Genomic DNA, 24,198 nt, shown 5'->3' on the forward strand with positions numbered 1-24,198 from the left:
GTTTTCACGGCCGATCGTGCATGCGGTTTTTGAAAATAAAGTGGGCGTGACGGGGGCATACCTGGTGCCGCATTTATGGTGATAGGGGCATCGGTTCTGCTTCCTTCGCGCCTTTCCTATAAAAATGAAAGCTTCCGCCTTGCTGGTTCCGCCCGCCTTCTGCTTTCAAGCCCTTTCGCCCTCTAGACTCGTCCTTAGCTCACCTACGCCTGCTTCGTCTTCCTCCGCTCAAAGCTGCGCCCTTTCTTCCCACCCCCGTCAGGTTTCTTCCTCCTCCGACAATGGGATCTTGGGGGATTTCTCACTTCAACTCCTCGCGCGCCGAAGGCCTGGTGAGGAAAGGCCTCCTCTGTGAGAGGACGGAGGCGGGCGAGTGGGAGCTGCCGGGGTCGGAGCAGGTACCGTCGCCTCCCGCCGGCTACGTCGTCTCCTTCGCTCATTTCCATGAGCGGGGGTTCGCGACTCCACCGAGCCGCTTCTTCCGGGGGCTCCTCCACTACTACGGGCTCGAGCTTCAGCACCTCAACCCCAACGGGATCCAGCACACCGCGGCGTTCGTCGCACTGTGCGAGGGGTTCCTGGGCATCGAGCCCAACTTCTCGCTGTGGAAGTACTTCTTCACAGTGAGCCTGTACTAGAAGACGGAGAGGAGAGGGAACCAGCAGCAGTCGCCCCCGGTGCCGATCGGGTGCGCCGGAATCCACCTTTGCCATACTCGCTCCAAGGAGTATATGGCGATGAAGACCTCGGCGTCCCACAAGGGGTGGCATAACCAGTGGTTCTATGTGAAGAACGACTCGAACTCCCCCCTGCCGGAATTCACCGGCCGCACCATCGACGTGGCGCCGGAGGTGTGGGCGTACGGGCCGGTGGAGAAGGAGAAGAAGCGGATCCTCGACCTGCTGTAGGCTATCGAGCAGTTGAAGAGGAGGGGGCTTAGCGGCGCCGGGGTCATTGGGGCGTACCATGCCCAGCGGGTGGCGCCGCTGATGCTCCGGATCCGTTCGCTTGCCGCCATGACTCCGGACGCGCCGACCGAGGGCACCGCCCTGGTGGCGGGCGCGCTCGCCGCCTCCGAGATCCGGCAACAGATTCGGGAGGCATTGGAGGACAAGGATGCCGACTATCCGGTGCCTGGGCACCCGCCGATGCGCCCGGACGCGGGCTTCGTCGACCTGGTAAGGGATTGGGGCGCCGACCTCCTTTCTTTGTGTCTTATAATTGTTGCCCTAATGCGAGGCCATTTTGTGTTCGCAGGGCGTGCTGACCCGGGTCGTGGACTCGCACCCGCCGGTGCCGGAGGACGCCGATCGGCAGACACAAAACTGTCTCCTTGCCGAAGAGCAGAAGCACCGTAAGGACAGGGAGACAGCGAAAAGGAAGAAGAAGGCCGCTAAGGAGTTCCAATGGCGGCGGAGAGGGCAGGTCGTGTCAGACGATGACGATGACGACGATGATGATGACAAGGAGGAAGATGAGGAAGATGATGAAGAGGAGGAAGAGATGGTTTCATCCCTTCAGTCGGGTGCGCTCGTAATCCGGGAGGTGCGCCCGCAAACGGCCACGAGGGATGAGGTGGAGGGATCGTCTACCCGGGCCTCGGTTCCGCAAGGCTCCGGGGCCACGCCCCAGGGGTCGGTGCGGGGCGCCCCCCAGGGGTCGGCGCGGGACGCCCCCCAGGGGCCGGCAGGGGACGCCTCCCTGGAGCCGACGCGGAGCGCTCCCTGGAGGTCATCGGAGCCCGCCGCCAAATTTTTATTATTTTTCTAGGGTGTAAAAATTTTAATGCATAAAGGAAAATAAAACAAGCCTAACAAAATTGGTTTCACTAATTTTGGACACTCCTAAAAATTTCTGTGATTTAAATGGTGAAATTTGGATTTAAACTAATTACTTTCTAAAGGAAATCTAAATTTTCCCGAAAACACCCCCGGGCAACTTTTCTCACGCGGCTCGACCCTACCCTCTCTCACTTGCACTGCGCCCGTGGTGCGGACCCACCTTTTCTCCTGTTCCACTTATCCGCCGGCCTTTTTCTCCCTCTGACGGGCCCCCTTTGGGCCGTTTTCTTTTTCTTATCCTCTTCCCGGTCCGACACCGGCCCAACGGCCCTTTTTCTTTTTCCTTCACTTCCCCGCGAGCGCGGCCTGCTGGTTTCTCTGGGCCTCCGGAGCGCCGGCCCACAGACGCCCGCGCCCCCGGCCTTCTTCTCCTCCTCTCCTTTCCCACTGACGCGCGGGCCCAAGGCTCCAGCGCCTTCTTCTTCCTCCCGCCAAAACGCGCGCGCGACAGGGGGCGGCGCGACTCGCCGGCCGGCGCCCTACCGGTGGCGAAGCTAGGTCAGGACAGCACTTCCGTGCCTTCACACACCCGTGCGCGGCAACAGCTCCTCGGGAGATGGCCGGAGCCATTCCCTCCACGGCGGCAGGCGGCGGCACCTACGGCCGGTCGCGGCTATTCACGACGACGGCGCAAACCACCCCAACGACTACCACGACACCATCCTAGCATCCTAAGGACCTGCCTAACACCACCCAAGAAGGAAGGGAACCAGTGCAAGGGGGTGCTCACCGTGAGCGGGAGGCGCGGCAACGGCGGATAGAAACGGCGGTGGGTTAAGGCGTGCCGGCGAAGAAGCTGGGCCACAAGCTGCTAGGGTTGCTGGTGGGATGTGGGCGGAGGTGTGGACGGAGGGAATCGACGGGAGCTGCGGTGTGGCGGTGGAAATTTTACCCGTCGGCGGTGTTTGACAGAGAAGGCGGCGGCGCTAAGAAAAAGCGGCGGTAAAACAGCGGCGCGGGAGCGGTAATTATATGAACGGCTTACCGCACGCATGGGCGACACCGTGGCCTACTCGTAGGCTTGCGTGGTGAGGAGGTGGCTTAGCCGTTGCGCTGGCGAGCGACTGAGAGCGGCAGTGGCGACTCGTCGAGCTCGCTCTGTCATCGCTCCTCTTTCTTACCTATGGCGCCCGTGACTTCAGAGCTAAATTGCGGTCGATTTCCAATTCGACGGTCCCCAAGTGTCTTAACCGAAGTTGTAGATAATCTTGAGCTTTTCAGTTCATCTATAAACCTTTGCCCGAGATAAACATCCAAAAGCCTTCAAATTCGAATTTTTCTTTGGCATATAACTGAATCCTTTTGCTTTCCCATTCAGTTTCGTCAGTTAACTGACAGTGTCACTTACTTCACTTTGTGATTGAGTTCAGTGATCCAAATCTTCCTTTTTCAGTCCAACTCCTTCCCATTCGTGTTCTACCATCTCCAAGGTTTCCATTTTGCTCAAGAACACCTACTCCTCTTGACCTACATTGCTCTGAAATCCATTTCAAAGTTGGCCACACACTGCTGTTTCAGACTTAGTCGTTTTCAGTAAGACAGTCACCTGTGATAATGTCCTGACTTTGAGCTTGGATTTGAATTCGTTCCCTTCACTGTTCCTGGCCAAAAACACACAATTATAGTAGTCCAAAGTCCATACTTTAACATGGTATAGTTATTTGGATCCACTTATTTGAAGGATTCAGCAGAAATGAATTTCCAAAATGGACTCTGCTGCTGTTTTTCTGAATTTCTGTTTTCGGACGATGAACAGTAAGTTCAGTTTTCCATTTTCTTTCTTTAATTCCTTTGAGATATTTAGGACCATTTCTGTTTCAAATTCTTGATCCTCAAGTTCTAATTACTCTTACACTACTATTCCATATTTTTGCCGAATTTTTCTGAATTTCAAATTCAAAATTCGAATTTCGGCCAAATTTGACACGAATTTGATTTTCGGCTAATATCTTTTTCTTTACTTCTCGAATTGCTTCCAATTCTTCAAAATCACTTTAATGACTAAAATGGCAGGTGTTACAGCCTCTCCCCCTTAACAGAATCTCGTCCCGAGATTCCCGGGGTTAAATCCTCGGTTTTGAGAATGGAAAGGAAACTGCGTCAGGTCAACTACTCTTCTCTTTTCTGTACAAGGATAGTGGGGTGATGGCTTTTGTTCATCTGTTCCTGATGGTTTCAAATAATTCCGGATATTTAGACTCTAGGTCTTCAGCTTGTTCCCAAGTAGCTTCATCCGGAGTATGATTTTTCCATTGTACCTTGTAAAACGTGATACTCCGAGTTCGGGTATCTCTTGTCTTTCGATCTAGAATTTTAATGGGCCTTTCCTCATAGGTTACATCCGGTTCAAGCTCAATTTCCGGATCTTCTAGAATCTCTTCTGGAACTCTTAAGCACTTTTGAAGCTGGGATACATGAAATACGTCATGTATAAAAGCAAGTTGGTCTGGTAATGACAGCTTATATGCCACTGGACCTTTTCGTTCCAGAATCTCATAAGGACCAATATATCTTGGGGCTAACTTACCCTTTACTCCAAATCGTTGTACTCCTTTCATCGGGGATACCTTCAAGTATACAAACTCCCCGGTATGAAACTCCAAGGACCGTCTCCTTTTATCCGAATAAGTCTTTTGTCGGGACTGGGCTATTTCCAAATGTTTGCGAATCTTCTGAACCTTTTCCTCGGTTTCCATAACCAGGTCTGATCCCAAATGTGTCCTTTCTCCTACTCCTGACCAATTTAAAGGAGTTCGGCACCTTCGACCATACAGGGCCTTGAAAGGTGCCATTTTAATGCTAGCTTGATAGCTATTATTATAGGAGAACTCGGCTAGGGGCAAACATTCGTCCCATAGCTTAGAGAAGGTAAGGACACATGCTCTCAACATGTCTTCCATGATTTGATTGACCCTTTCTGTTTGTCCTCCAGTTTGGGGATGATAGGCAGAACTTCTAATGAGAGTAGTGCCCATGTCCTGTTGCAACTGTTCCCAAAATCTGGAAACAAACTGGGAACCTCGATCAGAGATAATGGTCTTTGGTACTCCGTGCAAGGATACGATCTGGGCTATATAGAGTTTAGCATATGTCGACATCGGATAAGTAGTCTTGACTGGAATAAAGTGAGCTGACTTAGTAAGACGGTCGATAATAATCCATATGGAATCATACCCCTTTGAAGTGGTAGGCAATCCAACTATAAAGTCCATGGAAATATCCTCCCATTTCCAGACAGGGATTTCTGAAGGTTGTAGTAAACCTGCCAACTTTTGTAATATAGGCTTAACTCTTCGGCAAGTATCACATTCAGCTACATACCTTGCAATTTCAGGTTTCATCTTGGCCCACCAAAATCTTTGCTTTAAATCTTGGTACATTTTATTGCTTCCGGGATGAATAGCAAACTTAGACAGATGTGCTTCTTCTAAGATCAAGCTTCTTAGATCCTCATCTTTAGGAACTACTATCCTTTTTTTGAAGTACAGTCCTCCATCTTCTTCTTGATTGAATTCGGGGATCTTCCCTTCGGCTTTTTGCTGATAAAGTATCTTAATCCATGGATCTTCTCTTTGGGCTGTTATAATCCTTTCCTTTAGGGTATCTTGGATCATAATATTGTGAAGGGTGCCTTGTTTTACTATTTCCAAACTCATATCTTCCATTTCCTCACATAAGGTTTTAAGGTTAGACTAGACGGTAGTGTAGTGGCATTGGGCCTTTCTGCTCAAGGCGTCGACCACCACATTAGCCTTACCAGGATGATAATGGATTTCTAACTTATAATCTTTAATCAGTTCCAGCCACCGCCTTTGCCTCATGTTCAAGTCCATTTGAGTAAAGATGTACTTTAAGCTTTTGTGGTCAGTAAAGATACGACATTCACTACCCAAAAGATAGTGTCGCCATATCTTTAATGCATGCACTACGGCAGCAAGTTCTAAATCATGGGTAGGGTAATGTTCTTCATGACGCTTCAATTGACGAGAAGCATATGCAATTACTCTGCCTTCTTGCATAAGAACACACCCTATGCCTGTCCCTGAGGCATCGCAGTATACATCAAAGGGTTTCTCTATGTCAGGTTGAGCTAGCACTGGGGCTGTAGTCAACAATTTCTTTAAGATTTGAAATGATTCTTCACACTCAGGCTTCCATTCAAATTTCACTTCCTTCTTTAATAATTCTGTGATTGGTTTAGAAATTTTTGAGAAATTGGGAATGAACCTACGGTAATAGCCGGCCATTCCCAAGAAACTTCTTACTTCATGAACAGAGGTTGGTGATTTCCAATCCAATATGTCCTTGACTTTTCCGGGATCTACTTCAATTCCTTTTTCGGACAATACGTGCCCAAGGAATGGAACTTTCTTTAACCAGAATTCACATTTAATGAACTTGGCATACAACTGGTGTTCCCGGAGTCTATTTAGAACAATGCGCAAATGTTGTGCATGTTCCTCTTCATTTTTAGAAAAGACAAGGATATCGTCTATAAAGACGACCACAAATTTATCTAACTCTGGCATGAATATTGAATTCATGAGGTACATAAAATGCGCTGGGGCATTTGTCAGTCCGAAAGATATAACCAAGTATTTATATAGTCCATATCGGGTTGAGAAGGTTGTTTTAGGTATGTCTTCGGGTTTTATCTTAATCTAATGGTATCCTGACCGAAGGTCGATTTTTGAAAAGACCTTGGCTCCAGATAACTGGTCGAACAACAAGTCAATCCCTGGCAGCGGATACTTGTTTTTAATGGTTACCGCATTCAAAGGGCGGTAATCCACACATAGCCTCAATGTGCCATCCTTCTTTTTAACAAATAGAGCAGGGCAGCCCCATGGTGAAGTGCTAGGTCGGACAAAACCCTTATCCAACAATTCTTGGAGTTGTATTTTTAATTCTGCTAGCTCCTTAGGTGGCATTCGATACGGTCTTCTCGAGATAGGAGCGGTGCCTAGTTCTAACTCAATAGTAAATTCTACCGCTCTATCAGGCGGTAGCCCAGGCAGATCTTCTGGGAATACATCTATAAACTCATTAACCACAGGAATAGATTCTAGAGTCACTGCTCTAGTCTTTTTGACCATCTGGTCCAAACAAGGATGAGCGGGTAATTGGAGCTCAAAAGGGTGGCCTTGGTCATCTTTCATACTAATGACCTGATTATCCATATCGATTTGAACTTTACGTTCCTTCATCCAATTTACCCCCAAAATAATATCTATTCCTTGATCTTCCAGAATTAAAGGATAAGCACCCACCTTATTTCCTTCTAGGTTTAAAATCACATTGCGAGCTACTTGATTTGTATTCTGTGTAGCTCGAGTAGCTTGAATAGCATACTTGACATTTAATGTATGTACCTCTAGTTTGTGTTGCGTGACAAACCTTCTACTTATAAAAGTATGCGATGCGCCCGAATCAAATAAAACCATGGCAGGATAATTGTTAACAAGGTACATACCTGCCAGGATAGGCTCTCCTTCTGGAATTTCCTCCACGTTCATATAATGAGCTTGTCCTGTCTTGGTGTTCACAAACTTATGACGGACAAACTTTTGCCCGGTGCCTTGACCCGAGGTTTGAGCCCTTAAGTTTGCGTTTCCCCCAACCTTGGGAAAACGACAGTCCCGGGCGAAGTGTCCCGGCTTTCCACAGTTGAAACAAACCTGTGGATTTCCTGGAGGAGTAGGGTTACAAAACCCGCGAGGTGGTGCAATTCCAGGACGAGGAGCAGCACTGGGAGCTCTAACATTCCAAGGCTGGAAGGGCCGCTGCTGAAATGAAGGTCGATACATGGGTCGAGGAGGACCTCGATATACTACCTTCATGCTTTGTGGAGCATTCCCAAAGGTTCCAAAAGGAACATTCTTCCTTTTCAATGCTTCTTCTTTCTTTAAGGTTTCGTCCAGGATTCTCATCTTTTCTTCCGTGGTAATGGCTGTACTTACCGCAGAGCTATAGTCGGCAAAAGTGCAGGTGGACAACTTCTCCTGCATTCTTGCATTGAGCCCTCGAAGATAACAATCTCTTTTCCTGGACTCGGTGTTGACATGTTCTAGTGCATATTGGGCTAAGTGGTCAAATTCATTGGTATACTCCAGAATACTGTGGTTTCCTTGCTGTAGTCCTAAGAACTGTTCCAATTTCATCCTCATGATACCTTCCGGCACAAACTGTGTCCTGAAGGCCTCCTTAAAGTTCTCTCATGTAACCTCCCTTCCAACTGGCTGCCTGGCCAGATAGCTGGTCCACCAGGTCCCTGCGGGACCTTGGAGTTGGAGTCCTGCAAACTCGACCTTTTGAGTGGTGGTGCATTGGGGGATTACTCGAAAGTTCTGTTCCATTGTTTGAAGCCATTCGTTAGCTTCAAGGGGATGCTCGGCCTTCAAAAATATTGGAGGACAGGTCTCCAGGAACTGGGTGTAGGATACACCCCGCTCTTGATCCCACCGATGTCCACCGTTACCAGTGTTCTGTACAATCATTTGAAGTAATCGAGCTTGTTCTGCCCCTGAGTTCATAAGGCTGGCTATAGCATCCGCCAGCGTTGGTGCTCTTGGTAAATTCTCCTCCTGGCCCCCTGAACCTGAAGCTCGTGGACCTCTTGGATCCGTCATGCTGTTAAGAGTAAACAGAACATTAATATCTAAGGTGCATTTTATCAATAGTTCCCTGCACTCTAATATTTCACACATCACAGCATGACCACACATAAACCACACTTATATACATAGTTATTTATAATACATAATTTGAAGTTATTTTTTTTACAAACTAGCGTGCCACTTTGTCCATCTCACGTATCTTACATAAATATATTACATCTTTCAGATAAGGTCTCATTTCATCCATCGTAAGGGTAAATGCCTAGTTCCTTGGCATTCAGTCCTAGTCGGGCCATTGCTGCTTGCAGAATATCTTGATCTACTGTCATCAACATTTGCCCTGGAGGAGCGACGGGTGGGGCTTGATTCACTGAGTTCTCACTTCCTGATTCCGGCCCGGGGTCGCTTGAAGTGTACGAAGTGTAGGATGCGGAGGTACTAACTCCAGAATTTCCCTCCATCTCTTCGGGATCCTCCTCTTCTGGCTCCTCTTCTCCCCATTGCTACATTGGCCCGTAGCCCTATGGATCTAGCCCATCGGCGTTTGCATTGGCCCAGGCAAATTGTTGATTTCTCGCGGGAGCTTCACCCTGATCGTCCTCCATGTCAACATCAAACCCTTCTAAGTTCTCATGAGCATACAAATCAATCTCAGGAATTGCAGGTGGCGCAAGATCTTCCTCCACTCCTATCACAGGTACTAATTGGTCCGCTTCTTCTAGGTTCGGTGGCTGGGGCTCTTCTGGTGGTGGAGGCGGTGGAACATTGACGATGTCTTGCGCAGGTACCTGGGCCTGCATCTCCTCCAAAGCCAGACGAAGTGACAGGATCTCGTCCAGCTGCTGGAATCTTTCTTCTTCCAGCCTATTGACATTGGATTCGGCTTCCTCCCTTGCTCTATCTGCCATGCTCCTGCTGGCCTCTATGAACCCTTGCATCACCCTGAGTTTCTCTTCATAATCGTCAATTCTTCTGGATTGCTCCCTCATTATTTTCTCCATGTCGTGCTCTCTTGCCAACGCCGCTTTTTTGTACAACTCCTTATCATGTCGGGCACCCATCAGCTCCATCTTAGCATCTTCATTTTTCTGCCTCTGATTGTAATACTCTCTGATGCAAGATTGATGTAAGTTGCACATGGCCGTCATGTAATCAGAAGCAGCAGCAACCAAGATATCGTGCTCTACCCGAGAAGTGTTCTTCAAAGCTTTAATTCTTCTCCTCCAGATCCCGTCATCTTGATTCTTGATAGGATAGAACCGAGCAGAGCTCGACCCTACCTCCACCTTGTGTTTTTCACATAACTCAATAAGAGCAGTCATAGCCGCCCTTTCAATTGTGTCGTTGAACTCAAAGCCTGACTCCATTACTTCTTCTAGACGCCAATCGGGACGGGTGTCGTCATCTGGGATATGCACATAATTAGTGCAGTACTGTTTGTGACCCGTATCTTCCTTCCTCCAATAATATTCCGGGGGGTTGTGAAAGCCTAATTCTTGCAGCGTTTTCCAAAGCAACTGCACAAACGCCAGCTTATCTAGATAACGGCCGCGGGTCCATCCATCTCGATCAGTGTAACCTTCTTGAAACATCCTATAAAAGAAACGAGGTCAGGTCTAACGGCACTCACCAAACCCAAAATTTTTTAAAATATGCTTATGCAACATGATGCAATGATTCCTACGGACTCACAGACTCATATGCACTCTCGTAAAGAAATTGGTGGCATCGTAATCTCTCCCTAAATAACAGACTACCGAATACTAGTGACACGCAGCAAACAGTTAGCATCTGCAAAACAAACAACCGGTTAACACTACTGCCACCTGTGACTCATATTTTCGTTATTTTAATGTAGAGTCTCAGTTTTAAAAGGTAATATCTGTTGATTATCCCAACCTACGGCTCTGATACCAGCTGTGGCGGAACCATCCAATTTAAACTGGTTTAAATGCGCCTAATTGCTGCCGATGCAGCAATTATTCGAAACGCATTTAAAATAGTATAAATCCGATCGTCCGTCGAGTGTCCCTAGGACTCCTCGAAAGATCCACGTTGTATTTCATAGCCATACATCAGGATAGTATCCGCGATGGGATAACATCAACAAATATTACATTTTTTACATACATATAAAAGGTACGAGTTATTATAGAACATAGATTGAAGCAAACTTAACAGTGCAGTGTTAGACAGAGTTCTAAGATTTAAAACATAAACAGTTCAGGAGGAGATGAGCATTTAAAATTTCTTCTTAAGGGTATTGTGAGACTCATAACAATACCCTAGGGCTTCGGAGCTTCCTCCTCTGTGGACTCCTGCGGAGCTTCTGAAAGATAGCCACAAGGGATAACCCTGAGTACGGGGTACTCAGCAAGTCTTACCCAACTAACCAATATAATAGCTTTCTTTGGATGTATATGATAGCTTTTGGTGTACTTGGCTGATACAACTTTTGCCGAAAAGCTTACTACAAGTGATACCCTAGTTGTATCTTTTATTTGGGTTAAGTTATTACCTAACCATTCTAAATGATGAGCAGAAAGTAAAAGCAACAATAGATATTAAGTCATACATCAAACATTATCAGAAAGATATATTATTCATGAATTTATACTACGATGCTCAACAGTGATCAAGTGCATTCATAACCGAGAATTGCGGCGATCCGGATCCATTTACATCCTGCAGGAGAGTACTCTGATCACCAGTTTTATACGACTGTCCAGGTCGTACATAACAACCTTTTGATTAGCAAAATCTATGATTGGGAATAAGACTACCCGAACCCAGGGACGCACCCCCACATGGGACCCCACGTCTGGCCCGATCACCATGTGAGTTTCAAGCTACGCCCCTGCCAATCTCCAGCACGTCAAGCGCGGGTACGAAGTATTCCCGATCATAGAGTTTACTAACCTACTGGGCTTTACTGGTCCCATACCCAGTAAGTGATCAGATGCTTATCACTTGATCAAAGGTTAAGACAACGAATCGGGCCTTAACCAAATTAATCTAGCAGACAGAACTACATCTCTAGCTTCTGTCCGCTTCTCAATTTCCAAGTTATCTTTTCATAAGCAACATGTATGACTCAAAAGTTTTCCTTAAGGTTGGTAAACCAAGTATGTAAGCAAATAAGCAATTCTAGACTTGGGTTATCTACTAAAGGGTTGAACAAGATGTCCTTAAAGCAAGGCATGATCATACACAAGAATAGGTTTCAAGCAACTCCTAGACTTAGCGCATACATATAGCAAATAACCGATAATTGGACACATGAAATAATAACTCCAAAATAGATAGGTATAAATGCACCGGGGCTTGCCTTGTTCGCTTAAAAAGTTAGTGTTGTCTGACGGGTTGACTTCGCAGGGGACTAATTCAAAGACTTCTTCGAACTCCGAAGATCCTTCTGAAAATTCCAAATAATCTCCTTCTGGTGCTTCGGGATCTATAGCACAATACATGCAGGGGTTAGGAATGCAAAATTTTGAATAAAAGACTATACAACTTTCCTTCATGATAAAGTTGCAAGCCAACAAGGACTATACAATCTATCATGATAAAGTTGCAAGTCAACACACAAAAACCCCAAAAGATTAACCCACAATTTTTATTTTCTTACCTAATCCTTACTTAAGGCCTTTCTTTTATTTTTAGCAAAGGTTATAATTATTTTCTAACTTGAAAACCTAATTTCCTATGGGTTAAGAATAATTTGTGATTAAGAAAATGTTATTCCATATTTTATACATTTTATAAAGATTAAGTATTTATTTAATTACCTTAAAAGAAAGGCATTAAATAAATACCCAAATTTTTATTATTTTTCTAGGGTATAAAAATTTTAATGCATAAAGGAAAATAAAACAAGCCTAACAAAATTGGTTTCACTAATTTTGGACACTCCTAGAAATTTGTGTGATTTAAATGGTGAAATTCGGATTTAAACTAATTACTTTCTAAAGGAAATCTAAATTTTCCCGAAAACACCCCCGGGCAACTTTTCTCACGCGGCTCGACCCTACCCTCTCTCCCTTGCACTGGGCCCGCGGTGCGGACCCACCTTTTCTCCTGTTCCACTTATCCGCCGGCCTTTTTCTCCCCCTGACGGGCCCCCTTTGGGCCGTTTTCTTTTTCTTATCCTCTTCCCGGTCCGACACCGGCCCAACGGCCCTTTTTCTTTTTCCTTCACTTCCCCGCGAGCGCGGCCTGCTGGTTTCTCTGGGCCTCCGGAGCGCCGGCCCACAGACGCCCGTGCCCCCGGCCTTCTTCTCCTCCTCTCCTTTCCCACTGACGCGCGGGCCCAAGGCTCCAGCGCCTTCTTCTTCCTCCCGCCAAAACGCGCGCGCGACAGGGGGCGGCGCGACTCGCCGGCCGGCACCCTACCGGCGGCGAAGCTAGGTCAGGACAGCACTTTCGTGCCTTCACACACCCGTGCGCGGCAACAGCTCCTCGGGAGATGGCCGGAGCCATTCCCTCCACGGCGGCGGGCGGCGGCACCTACGGCCGGTCGCGGCTATTCACGACGACGGCGCAAACCACCCCAACGACTACCACGACACCATCCTAGCATCCTAAGGACCTGCCTAAGACCACCCAAGAAGGAAGGGAACCAGTGCAAGGGGGTGCTCACCGTGAGCGGGAGGCGCGGCGACGGCGGACAGAAACGGCGGTGGGTTAAGGCGTGTCGGCGAAGAAGCTGGGTAACAAGCTGCTAGGGTTGCTGGTGGGATGTGGGCGGAGGTGTGGACGGAGGGAATCGATGGGAGGTGCGGTGTGGCGGTGGAAATTTTACCTGGCGACGGTGTTTGATAGAGAAGGCGGCGGCGGTAAGAAAAAGCGGCGGTAAAACAGCGGCGCGGGAGCGGTAATTATATGAACGGCTTACCGCACGCATGGGCGACACCGTGGCCTACTCGTAGGCTTGCGTGGTGAGGAGGTGGCTTAGCCATTGAGCTGGCGAGCGACTGAGAGCGGCAGCGGCGACTCGTCGAGCTCGCTCTGTCATCGCTCCTCTTTCTTACCTCTGGCGCCCGTGACTTCAGAGCTAAATTGCGGTCGATTTCCAATCCGACGGTCCCCAAGTGTCTTAACCGAAGTTGTAGATAATCTTGAGCTTTTCAGTTCATATATAAACCTTTGCCCGAGATAAACATCCAAAAGCCTTCAAATTCGAATTTTTCTTTGGCATATAACTGAATCCTTTTCCTTTCCCATTTAGTTTCGTCAGTTAACTGACAGTGTCACTTACTTCACTTTGTGATTGAGTTCAGTGATCCAAATCTTCCTTTTTCAGTCCAACTCCTTCCCATTCGTGTTCTACCATCTCCAAGGTTTCCATTTTGCTCAAGAACACCTACTCCTCTTGACCTACATTGCTCTGAAATCCATTTCAAAGTTGGCCACACACTGCTGTTTCAGACTTAGTCGTTTTCAGTAAGACAGTCACCTGTGATAATGTCCTGACTTTGAGCTTGGATTTGAATTCGTTCCCTTCACTGTTCCTGGCCAACAACACCCAATTATAGTAGTCCAAAGTCCATACTTTAACATGGTATAGTTATTTGGATCCACTTATTTGAAGGATTCAGCAGAAATGAATTTCCAAAATGGACTCTGCTGCTGTTTTTCTGAATTTCTGTTTTCGGACGATGAACAGTAAGTTCAGTTTTCCATTTTCTTTCTTTAATTCCTTTGAGATATTTAGGACCATTTCTGTTTCAAATTCTTGATCCTCAAGTTCTAATTACTCTTACACTTCTATACCATATTTTTGCCGAATTTTTCTAAATTTCAAATTCAAAATTCGAATTTCGACCAAATTTGACCCGAATTTGATTTTCGGCCAATTTCTTTTTCTTTACTTCTCGAATTGCTTCCAATTCTTCAAAGTCACTTTAATGACTAAAATGGCAGGTGTTACATATGGACTACTTGGGTAGCGTCGGCGACTGTCGTCGGCCAGTAGAAGCCTTGCCGGAAGGCGTTGCCGATGAGGGTCCTTGGCGCAGCGTGGTGGCCGCAGGCTCCGGCGTGGATGTCCTGGATCAGTGCCTTTCCCTGCTCGACCGGGATGCAGCGCTGGAGGATGCCGGTGTGGCTTCTCTTGTAGATCTCCTGATCGATGATGGCGAAAGATTTGGCGCGGCGTGCGATCCTACGGGCTTCCGTCTTGTTCACCGGGAGCGCGTCACGGACGAGGTAATTGAGGTACGAGGCTCTCCAGTCGGCTGGGGGGTCGGGCCCCGCCGCGGGGTCTGCCGCGATTTCCATGACCATGGGGCCGGAGGGGTCGGCTTCCGGGGCCGAATCGGAGGAAGCAGTGCCGACCCCGTCGGTGCTGGCGTCAAGGCCTGGGACGGGTGGCGCGCTGCCGACCTCCCCCCTGTCGGGGTCCGATCCCGGGGGCGGGGGTGCTTCGCCGACCCTCGCCGGCTCTGGATGACGGATTGAAGGCTTGAACTGGTCGGTGACGAAAACGCCGTTGGGGTCGGGCATTCGGCCGAATGCTGCCTTCGCCAGCTCGTCGGCAGCTTCGTTGAAGCGTCTTGCGACGTGGTTGAGCTCCAACCCGTCGAACTTGTCTTCAAGCTTGCGAACCTTGTTGCAGTAGGCTGCCATCTTGGGGTCGTGGCAGCTCCACTCCTTCATGACTTGCTCGACGACTAGCTGGGAGTCGCCCCGGATGTCTAGCCGACGGATGCCCAGCTCGATAGCGATGCGCAGCCCGTTGAGGAGGGCCTCGTACTCGACGACATTGTTGGATGCAGGAAAGTGGAGGCGGATCATGTACCTGATGCGCACGCCTAGAGGAGAGACGAAGACGAGACCCGCTCCGGCACGGGCCCTCATCAGCAACCCGTCGAAGTACATTGTCCAGTACTCCTGCTTCTCCGGCGCTGAAGGCGTTTGGATCTCTGTCCACTCTGTTACGAAATCGGCGAGTACCTGGGACTTGATGGCGGTGCGGGGGCCGTAGGTGATGCCCTGTTCCATGAGCTCGAGCGCCCACTTCATGATCTGTTCCGTGGCGTCCTGGTTTCGGATTACCTCGCCTAGCGGGAACGACAAAACAACCGTCACCGGGTGGGAGGTGAAGTAGTGGCGCAGCTTCCTCTTCGTGTTGAGGACGGTGTAGATGAGCTTCTGGATCTGCGGGTAACACGTCTTGGACTCGGACAAGACCTCGCTGATGAAATACACCGGGCGTTGCACCTTGAGAGTGTGTCCCTCCTCTTCTCGTTCCACCACCAGGGCCGCGCTAACCACCTGGGTGGTCGCCACGATGTAGAGCAGGAAGGGCTCGTCGTCGGCCGGCGGGACTAGGATCGGGGCCTTCGTCAGGAGGTCCTTGAGACGGTCAAGTGCCTCCTGGGCCTCGCTGGTCCATTCGAAGCGGTCAGTCTTCTTCAGGAGTCGATAGAGAGGAAGCCCCCGCTCGCCAAGGCGCGAGATGAAGCGGCTCAGGGCCGCTAAGCATCCCGTGACGCGTTGGACTCCCTTTATGTTCCGGATTGGCCCCATGTCGCTGATGGCCGCTATCTTCTCCGGATTGGCTTCGATGCCGCGCACGGAGATGATGAAGCCTAACAGCATGCCTCTTGGAACTCCGAACACACACTTTTCGGGATTGAGCTTAATATGCTTATCCCTCAGCCTTTCGAAGGCTAGTTCGAGATCGGGGACGAGCTGGTCGCCCCTCTTGGATTTGACTATGATATCGTCAACGTAAGCCTCAACGGTCCGCCCGATGAGGTCCCCGAAACACTTCAGCATGCATCGCTGGAAAGTAGCCCCCGCGTTTTTGAGGCCGAATGGCTTCTTAACGTAGCAGTAGGGGCCAAAGGGGGTGATGAAAGAGGTGGCGAGCTGGTCGGACTCTTTCATCGCGATCTGATGTTAGCCGGAATACGCATCAAGGAAGCTAAGGGTTTCGCACCCGGCGGTTGAGTCGACTATTTGATCTATGCATGGCAAAGGAAACAGATCCTTCGGACACACCTTGTTTAGACCGGTATAATCAACACACATCCTCCATTTCCCATTCTTTTTTCGTACAAGAACAGGATTAGCTAGCCACTCGGGGTGGTACACTTCCTTGATGAATCCAGCCGTCAAAAGCTTCTGGAGCTCCTCGCCGATGGCCTTGCGCCTCTCCTCGTCGAAGCGGCGTAGTCCTTGCTTTACTGGCTTGGAGCCGGCCTTGATGTTCAAGGAGTGCTCGGCGACTTCTCCCGGAATGCCGGGCATGTCCGAGGGCTTCCACGCGAAGACGTCGCTTTTCGCGCAGAGGAAGTCAACGAGCGCGCTTTCCTATTTGGGGGATAGGGTAGCGCTGATCCGCACGGCCCTGCCGTCGGAGCTGCTGGGATCAAGCAGGACCTCCTTGATACCTTCGGTGGGCTCAAAGGAGGTGGCCGACTGCTTGGAGTCGGGCTAGCCCTCGGCGCCCTCCGCGAGCTGGACCGCCAGATCGCCCGTGACGGTGATGCCGCGGCGTACTCGCAGCACTCCACGTCGCACTCATACGCCTTCTGGAAAGACGTGCCGACGGTGATGACCCCGTTGGGCCCCGGCAGCTTGAGCTTGAGGTAGGTGTAGTTGGGGATGGCCATGAACTTCGCGTAGCATGGCCGCCCCAAGATGGCATGGTAGGTTCCGCGGAACCCCACCACCTCGAAGGTGAGGACCTCCTTCCTGTAGTTGGAGGGGGTCCCGAAAGTGACGGGCTAGTCGATTTGCCCGAGAGGCATTGCCTGTTTTCTTGGCACGACGCCGTGGAACGGCGCCTTGCTGGGACGAAGGCGGGAACGGTTGATCCCCATAGCGTCGAGGGTCTCGGCGTAGAGGATGTTGAGGCCGCTGCCCTATCCATGAGCACCTTGGTGAGGCGCGTCGTGCCGATGATGGGGTCGATGACGAGGGGGTAGCGTCCGGGATGCCGAACATGTCCCGGGTGGTCGGACCAATCGAAGGTGATGGCCGGTCCCGACCAGTCGAGGAAGGCCGGCGTTGCCGGCTCAGCCGCGTAGACCTCCCGGTGCTCCAGCTTCTGCTGGCGCTTGGAGTCGTATGCCGCCGAGCCGCCGAAGATCATGAAGCAGTCGTCCACCTTGGGAAAGCCATCTTCCTTCTCTTCGTCGCCCTTCTTCTCCTCATCGGGCTTCCGCTTCCAGTCGCCCTTCACTGGATTGCCTACAAAGTACCTCTTCATGAGGTTGCAGTCTTTGTACGCGTGCTTCGCAGGGAACTCATGGTTTGGGCACGGTCCCTCAAGCAGCTTGTCGAAGAAGCCAGGAGTGCCCTCTGGGGGCGGCTGCCCTCACTTGCGCTCGACAGCGGCCACGAGGGAAGCCTCGCGCCGCTGTTTGCCCTTCTTCTTCTGCCGGTGGTTGGAGGTGCCTTCGTCAACATCCTCCTCCCGCTTTGCCTTGCCCTTGGAGTGGTCGAAGATCGCTCCAACGGCCTCTTCGCCCGAGGCGTAGCTGGTGGCAATGTTGAGGATCTCCTCCGTGGTTCGCGGGCCTCGGCGCCCTAGCTCGTGGACGAGGGGCCGGCAGGAGGTTCCTGCTAGGAAAGCCCCTATGACGTCAGCGTCCGCGACGTTGGAGAGCTCAGTGCGCTTCCTGGAGAAGCGCCGGATGTAATCCCGGAGGGACTCGTCCGCTCCCTGGCGACAGCTCCGGAGATCCCAGGAGTTGCCGGGGCGCGTGTACGTGCCCTGGAAGTTTCCTACGAAAACCTCCTTCAGGTCATTCCAGCAGCGGATCCGTCCCGAAGGGATATGTTCCAGCCAGGCTCGTGTTGAGTCGTCCAGGAAGAGTGGTAGGTTGCGGATGATGAACAGGTCATCGTCCGTCCCGCCAGCTTGACATGCAAGCCGGTAGTCACTGAGCCAAACCCCAAGGTTCGTTTCCCCTGAGTATTTGGCTACATTTGTCGGTTGCCTGAAGCGTGGCAGAAAAGGCGCGTTCAGGATGCGCGTAGAGAAGGCCCGGGGCCCGGCCGGGCCGGGGCTCGGGCTGCGGTCTTCCCCGCTGTCGTAGCGCCCACCGCAGTGGATGTGGTAGCCACGATCCACCCCGTCCGCCCTATCCGTGCGGGAGCGCCTCCGCGCGTCCAGGCTGTAGCGGGCGTCACGGACGGGGCCGACGCGCTGATGAACGAATCGAGCCCCGCCTCCCGCGGGTGGTGGTGTCTGCCGGGCGGACGCGGTTTGGTTTGCCCTAGGAGGGGGCTGGTGGACAGACTCCCCTCGTCTCTCTGGGGGCGCGTCGGGCGTCGCCCTGCTGGCGTTCTACCCGCATCGCCGGGACGCGGAACTTTCCGCCTACTGGACGGCGGCACATTCGAGCAAGTCGCGCATCTCTTGGCGTGCCCATCGCTCCTCGGGCGTCGCCGGCTCGGGGAGTTGCTGGAGCAAAGCCGCCGCAGCCGCGACGTTTTGGCTGGCGTGGGCGAAGAGTTGCGGACGCTCTTCGTCCGCGCAAATGCGCTACTGGACGTCGCGCGCCCGCTGTTGTGCTCTGCCCTCGTGGCGGGGACGCTCGACCTCTTGGCGGGACGCTGCGCGCGCCTCCGGCTGCTGAGAGCGCTCCGGGGCCCTTGGTAAGGCTCCGGTCGTAGCCGCGGCATGCGGGGGGGGGGAGTCCTTCGTCTCCCCTTAGCGCCGTTGTCGTTGGACCCCTCGGAGTGCACGTCGGCCATGAAGCACTCACGTGAGGGGTGGGGGCTCCCGTTGCTGGAGCCGGCATCGGAGATCATCGTCACCACGCCTGCGAGCTCGTTGCTCGCAGGCGACACGGTCATGGACCGTGTCAGGAGGCAACCGTAAGTCTCCGCGGCGTTGCGTAGCCCGAAGAGCCGACCACCTGGGAAGGACTCTCCGGCGCGTGCCCGGCCGCTCATCGCTGTCCTGGTGGCGGGGCCAAGGATGGCGGGACGAGCGGGCAAGACGAGGATAGGGATCAGCTCGATCCCTTCCCCAGTGGCGAGAAAGTCCAAACTCCCGAAGCGGATCAGGGAGCTCGGAGCGAAGCTGGCGTCGTGGTTGGCCATCTGAAGCTGGAGATGTACGCGCAAAGGTCCCCTACCTGGCGCGGAAACTGTCGTTGTCAAGATTTGCGGATCAAGACTTAGACTAGTAAATTTCTTTTATGCGCGTAAGGCTTCGGATGGTGGCGTGGGAGACACGGGGTTAGACTGGTTCAGGCAAAAGAGGCCCTACGTTCAGTATCGAGGATGCTCGTGTTGCCCACGGGGGGTTCTGTAGTAGGGGTTATAGGTGGGCGAGAGAGGGAACTGATCCCAAGTCTCTTGTGTGCTTGCGCTCTAAGGGAGTGTAAGAATGTGCTGTTGGCTTGAGGAAAAAAGTCTGAGCCCCCCGTCTCTGGCCCCCGATGCTCCTTTTATATCGTAAGGGGACTGCCGGGGTTACAGGTGAGACCTGGTGGTGAGAGCAGTAAAGAGTTTAAACGTAGTATGGTAAAAATACAACACAAAGGGGGAAACCAAGTTCCTTGCTATCCCGGCGTCCACGCCAGCCTTCGGCGTCTGCCAGCGCGTATGCTGGAAGAGGAGGGTCGCCGCGCGCCAACTGTCGTCACGCCCGGCATATGGCCTCCTCGGTGGCTGTAGCCGCCGGGTTATGATGAGGGCATTTTGTTGTGACTCAGGTGTCCGTTGGGAGGGACAGTGGATTCCGCCGTCCTGCTGATGGCTCGCGGAGAGCGGGCGTCACATCCTTGCTGCCGGGTGCACGGGGCCCGAGAACGAGCGAGTCTTCCCTCTGCTCCGGGCGGCGCAGGCCATGAGTGCCTTGCGGCGAATGGAAGGAGGTCGCCGGTACTGTAGCTTGTACAGTGCGACTGCGCATGGGTACTTGCAGCGGGTTGCGTGAGGAGCGCGGTCATCCTTCTTCCTGACAGACCTGCGGTGCATTTATGGCGAGGTCGACAGGGGGACCCACGAGATCGTTGCCCTAATCATCCGGTCTGCGCCCGAGGGGAATATCCGTCTTGTGGACCCCAGTGAGTCTGACCCCCGCGCCCAGGGTCGGGCGAGGCGGAACCTAGCGGCGAGGGGTCGGGCGCTCCCGACCCCGGGACCGTGGTCGGACGAGGCGGAGCCTCGCGGCGAGGGGTCGGATGCTCCCGACCCCGGGACCGCGGTCGGGCGAGGCGGAGTCCCGCTCATGTTGGGCTTGGCGGCGATTTCGCTATCTTGGATGGGCCTGGGCCTTCATGATTGTTGTTTTAAGTGGTTTTAGGAGATCGTTAATATTTCCCCCAACAACTTGCAACCCTAACAGCACCTAAAGAAATCATGAAGCTCATCGACGCTAAGAGGAAACAATTCCTATGGGCTGGAACTCAAAATATCACAGGCGGGAAGTGCAAGGTAACCTGGATCCGGTTGGCCAGGCCTAGGAAAGGGGGCGTACTTGGAGTTGTACACCTTGGAAAGTTCTCCAGAGCACTACGTTTTCGCTGGTTATGGCAGGAATGGATGAATGATGGTCCGCATTGGGAGGGATGTCATATCCCTTGCTCGCAAGCCGATCGAAAACTATTTGCAGCGACCACCACAATTACAATTGGAGACGGCAGGAAAACATCATTCTGGGATAGTGGTTGGGTAGTGGACAAAGGCTGAGGGACATGGCGCTGAACTTGTTTAACATCTCCAGAAGAAAGAACAGATCATTGTACGATACGGTGATTGATGACACTTGGAAACAAGATTTAAACCTTCTACATCACGGTTTCTCTATGTCACATTTTATTGAGTACCACCGCCTATGGGTTGAAGTGAACTGGGTGCAACTCAGACCGGGTCTCCCGGACACCATTGTATGGAAGCTCACGACAGATAGGCAGTATAGTTCACAGTGAGCCTACCGAGCGCAATTCCTAGGATCCACGATGATTAATTTCGAGAACCTCATTTGGAAAGCTTAGGTGCCGGCAAAGTGTAAGTTCTTTAGTTGGCTTGCTATACAGGACAGGGTATGGACAGTGGATCGGCTAGCATGTCGGGGATGGCCCAGTAATCCACATTGTGCTCTATGTAATGCAACACAAGAGAACGGAATTCACCTTTTTACTAACTGTAACTTTACAAAGAAAATTTGGACAGAGATGAGTGCATGGACAAGGTGTGCAAATATTGACCCGAGCCATTGGGACAGGCATGACTCCCTACACAATTGGTGGACAACTTTAGTTGGTGCTCAGGTGGTCGGCAGAAAAGGGTTGCGAAGCCTAATTATCCTTGTCCTGCGGGAAATTTGGATGGAAAGAAACGCTTGGATATTTCAACATAAGGAGAAAACAGTGCATCACATAGTTATCAAGATAAAAGATCAATCGGCTACATGGATTGCGTAGGAGCTAAACATTAACATTTAGAGTCTTTCACTGACACTGCACGGCTATTTTAGCTGCCCTAACGGAGCTTTCTTTGCATTTTATTCTGTGATGGGATGAGCATGTACAGAGTGTACATAACTTTTCTTTGTATTCTACCCGTCGGGCTTTCCTCCTTTTTAATATAGCAGCATCTCTCCTGCTAGCTCATTTAAAAAAAAAGATAATGTAGGAAAGTTGGTAATAGAGTGTTTGGATGCAATGTAGGAAAAATAAAGGAATGAGAAGAAAGAGATAGACACAAAGGAAAGTTTCCAAGAGGTTGGACCTCATGTTAGTTTTCCTCCAAAATTCCCATGAGAATCCTAAGGAATTTCATAGGATGCAATCCTTTGTTCCATTTTGAAGGATTTCAATCCTATAGGAAAATTTCCTATGTGGCACCAGCTACTACTGCTATTCCATTCCACGTGCAACTGTTGCCATGCCAGTGCCGCGGGGTCCCATAGGAAATGCAAGATTGCAGAAACTTGCTGTTGGAAAAATGGCTAGAGAGGCCAATTTAATGGAATCGCAAAGCAGCGACATTCAATAGTCCCATATTGCTAATTTAAGTTGGTGGAAACCAACTTAAATAAGAGAGCTCTCTCACTTCTCTGAATACATAACTGAAGAAAAGAATGGGGCTTGGGTTACACAATGCACATGCGCGCGCACGTATTTGCGCTCCTTTTCGCATAACCAACCACTTGACTTGTAACTTGAGATGCAGCAAGCAGCCAAGCCAAGTTGGTGTAACCTTTTTGCCATTTGTGTGTAATCTTTTGACAATAGTCATTAGAGGTGATAAACACGCAGTCAATGCTTTAATCCTGAGTTAACTGGGCAGTTACTACTACCAATTAGTGGAGCAATTTTTTAGTAGAAACGGTCAGCAAAGAGTCCTTGAGACGTCTATGAACATACACGTGAGACACCCACGAACTCCTTCTCTTCTTCCTTTTTCCATCCGATGAACTGTGTTGTGGTACTAAGCTGCTAGATCTCACCGGCTCTTCTCCTTGGCGTGCACCAAGGAGGCGGGTGAGCGGTATCTCCGAGCTGTTGCTGTCGTGAAGTTTGTACGAGGGGCGGCAATAAGGTTTCTGGGCAGCGCAACTGTGCGACTGCTCAAATCAATCGACTACGTTCTGCGCTGCCACATCGACGATCTGCACTGCTTCGAGTAACCCTGCAATGAGTCTACACGATAAGTCCATAGATTGGATCTGTTACAATTTGAATTACATAACGTGCAGGAAGGTTATGTGCTTAGAAGTTTTGGTTACATCTACTTTGCTTATGCTGGTTTTACACACCGTTTACATGTGTATGTTGCAGGTTACGCCTATCAGTTTCAATCTAGAATTTGGTTACATAGCATTAGCAATGAGTTACGTAATATGCCTCATGTTTATATCTGGTAGATTTAAACGCATATTTTCAACATCTATCAATAAAAAAAAAGAGACTGAGGATGAAGGAGCCACACTACTTTTTGAGGAGGCAGGCTTGCTGAGCAAACTCTACACAGTAGTTTGGGCAGGCAGGGAGGGTGAAGGAGCACACAGTTTCGGAAGGATGAAGGAGTGCAGCAACTTGGGCACTTGGCGGCGTCACATCGGCGGCCAGCAGCAGGCGAATGGAAGGTTGGGCTTGCAATGTCCTGTCTTCCTGAGAGCGAGGCTACCCACTGGGCCTCTGCGTTGTTGATCGGACCTTTGGGCTAGATGCCCGGTAGCCCTTCTTTCTATTTTTTAACTATAAAACATATTATATTTATACATATAAATATATGAGAACGATAAATATGGCTCCGGTACTTTTTTAATATCTTCTACAAATTTTAAAGAAACCCACTAACTAATTAGTTATTTGCATCTACGTTTTCAATGGGCCCGGCCCTAACCGTGCCCAACCTATGGCTGCCCACCCGATGATCCACTCCGATCCGCATTTACGGCTCCCTTCGTTCGCCGTTCCATCTCACATGACGCGTGACGAAGTTCACCGAGCGCAGGGTGACGTCGCTCGATGGCGGAGGCGCCGGCGACGCCTGCCAGCTGACGGAGGCAGTGGCGCTCTACTGCGGCAAGCCCATTCGTGCCATCCGCTCGCCGGTGGTGATACTCCACGGTGGCGCTGGACGGCAATCGGGCTCGACGGCTGCGACGCTCGTAGGCACCCAGTGGACCGAGAGCGGTGAGTCTCTCCCTTCACGGTTGCACCTCCAGTCCTCCACACATGCATCTGACAGCCGAGGAGGCATCCAAGTGACTGCTAGGGAAGGAAACATTTGATTGCTAGACAGCAAACACCTAGAAAGCA

At 50.8% G+C, this 24,198-nt stretch overlaps 1 pseudogene; it reads right to left on the reverse strand.

The window, feature by feature from the left end:
* Positions 1 to 16,777: 16,777 nt before the first annotated feature.
* On the reverse strand, positions 16,778 to 17,325 carry LOC105914838 (annotated as a pseudogene).
* Positions 17,326 to 24,198: the final 6,873 nt, after the last annotated feature.

The sequence above is a fragment of the Setaria italica genome, chromosome VII, assembly GCF_000263155.2.
Source record: "Setaria italica strain Yugu1 chromosome VII, Setaria_italica_v2.0, whole genome shotgun sequence".
Lineage (NCBI taxonomy): Eukaryota > Viridiplantae > Streptophyta > Magnoliopsida > Poales > Poaceae > Setaria > Setaria italica.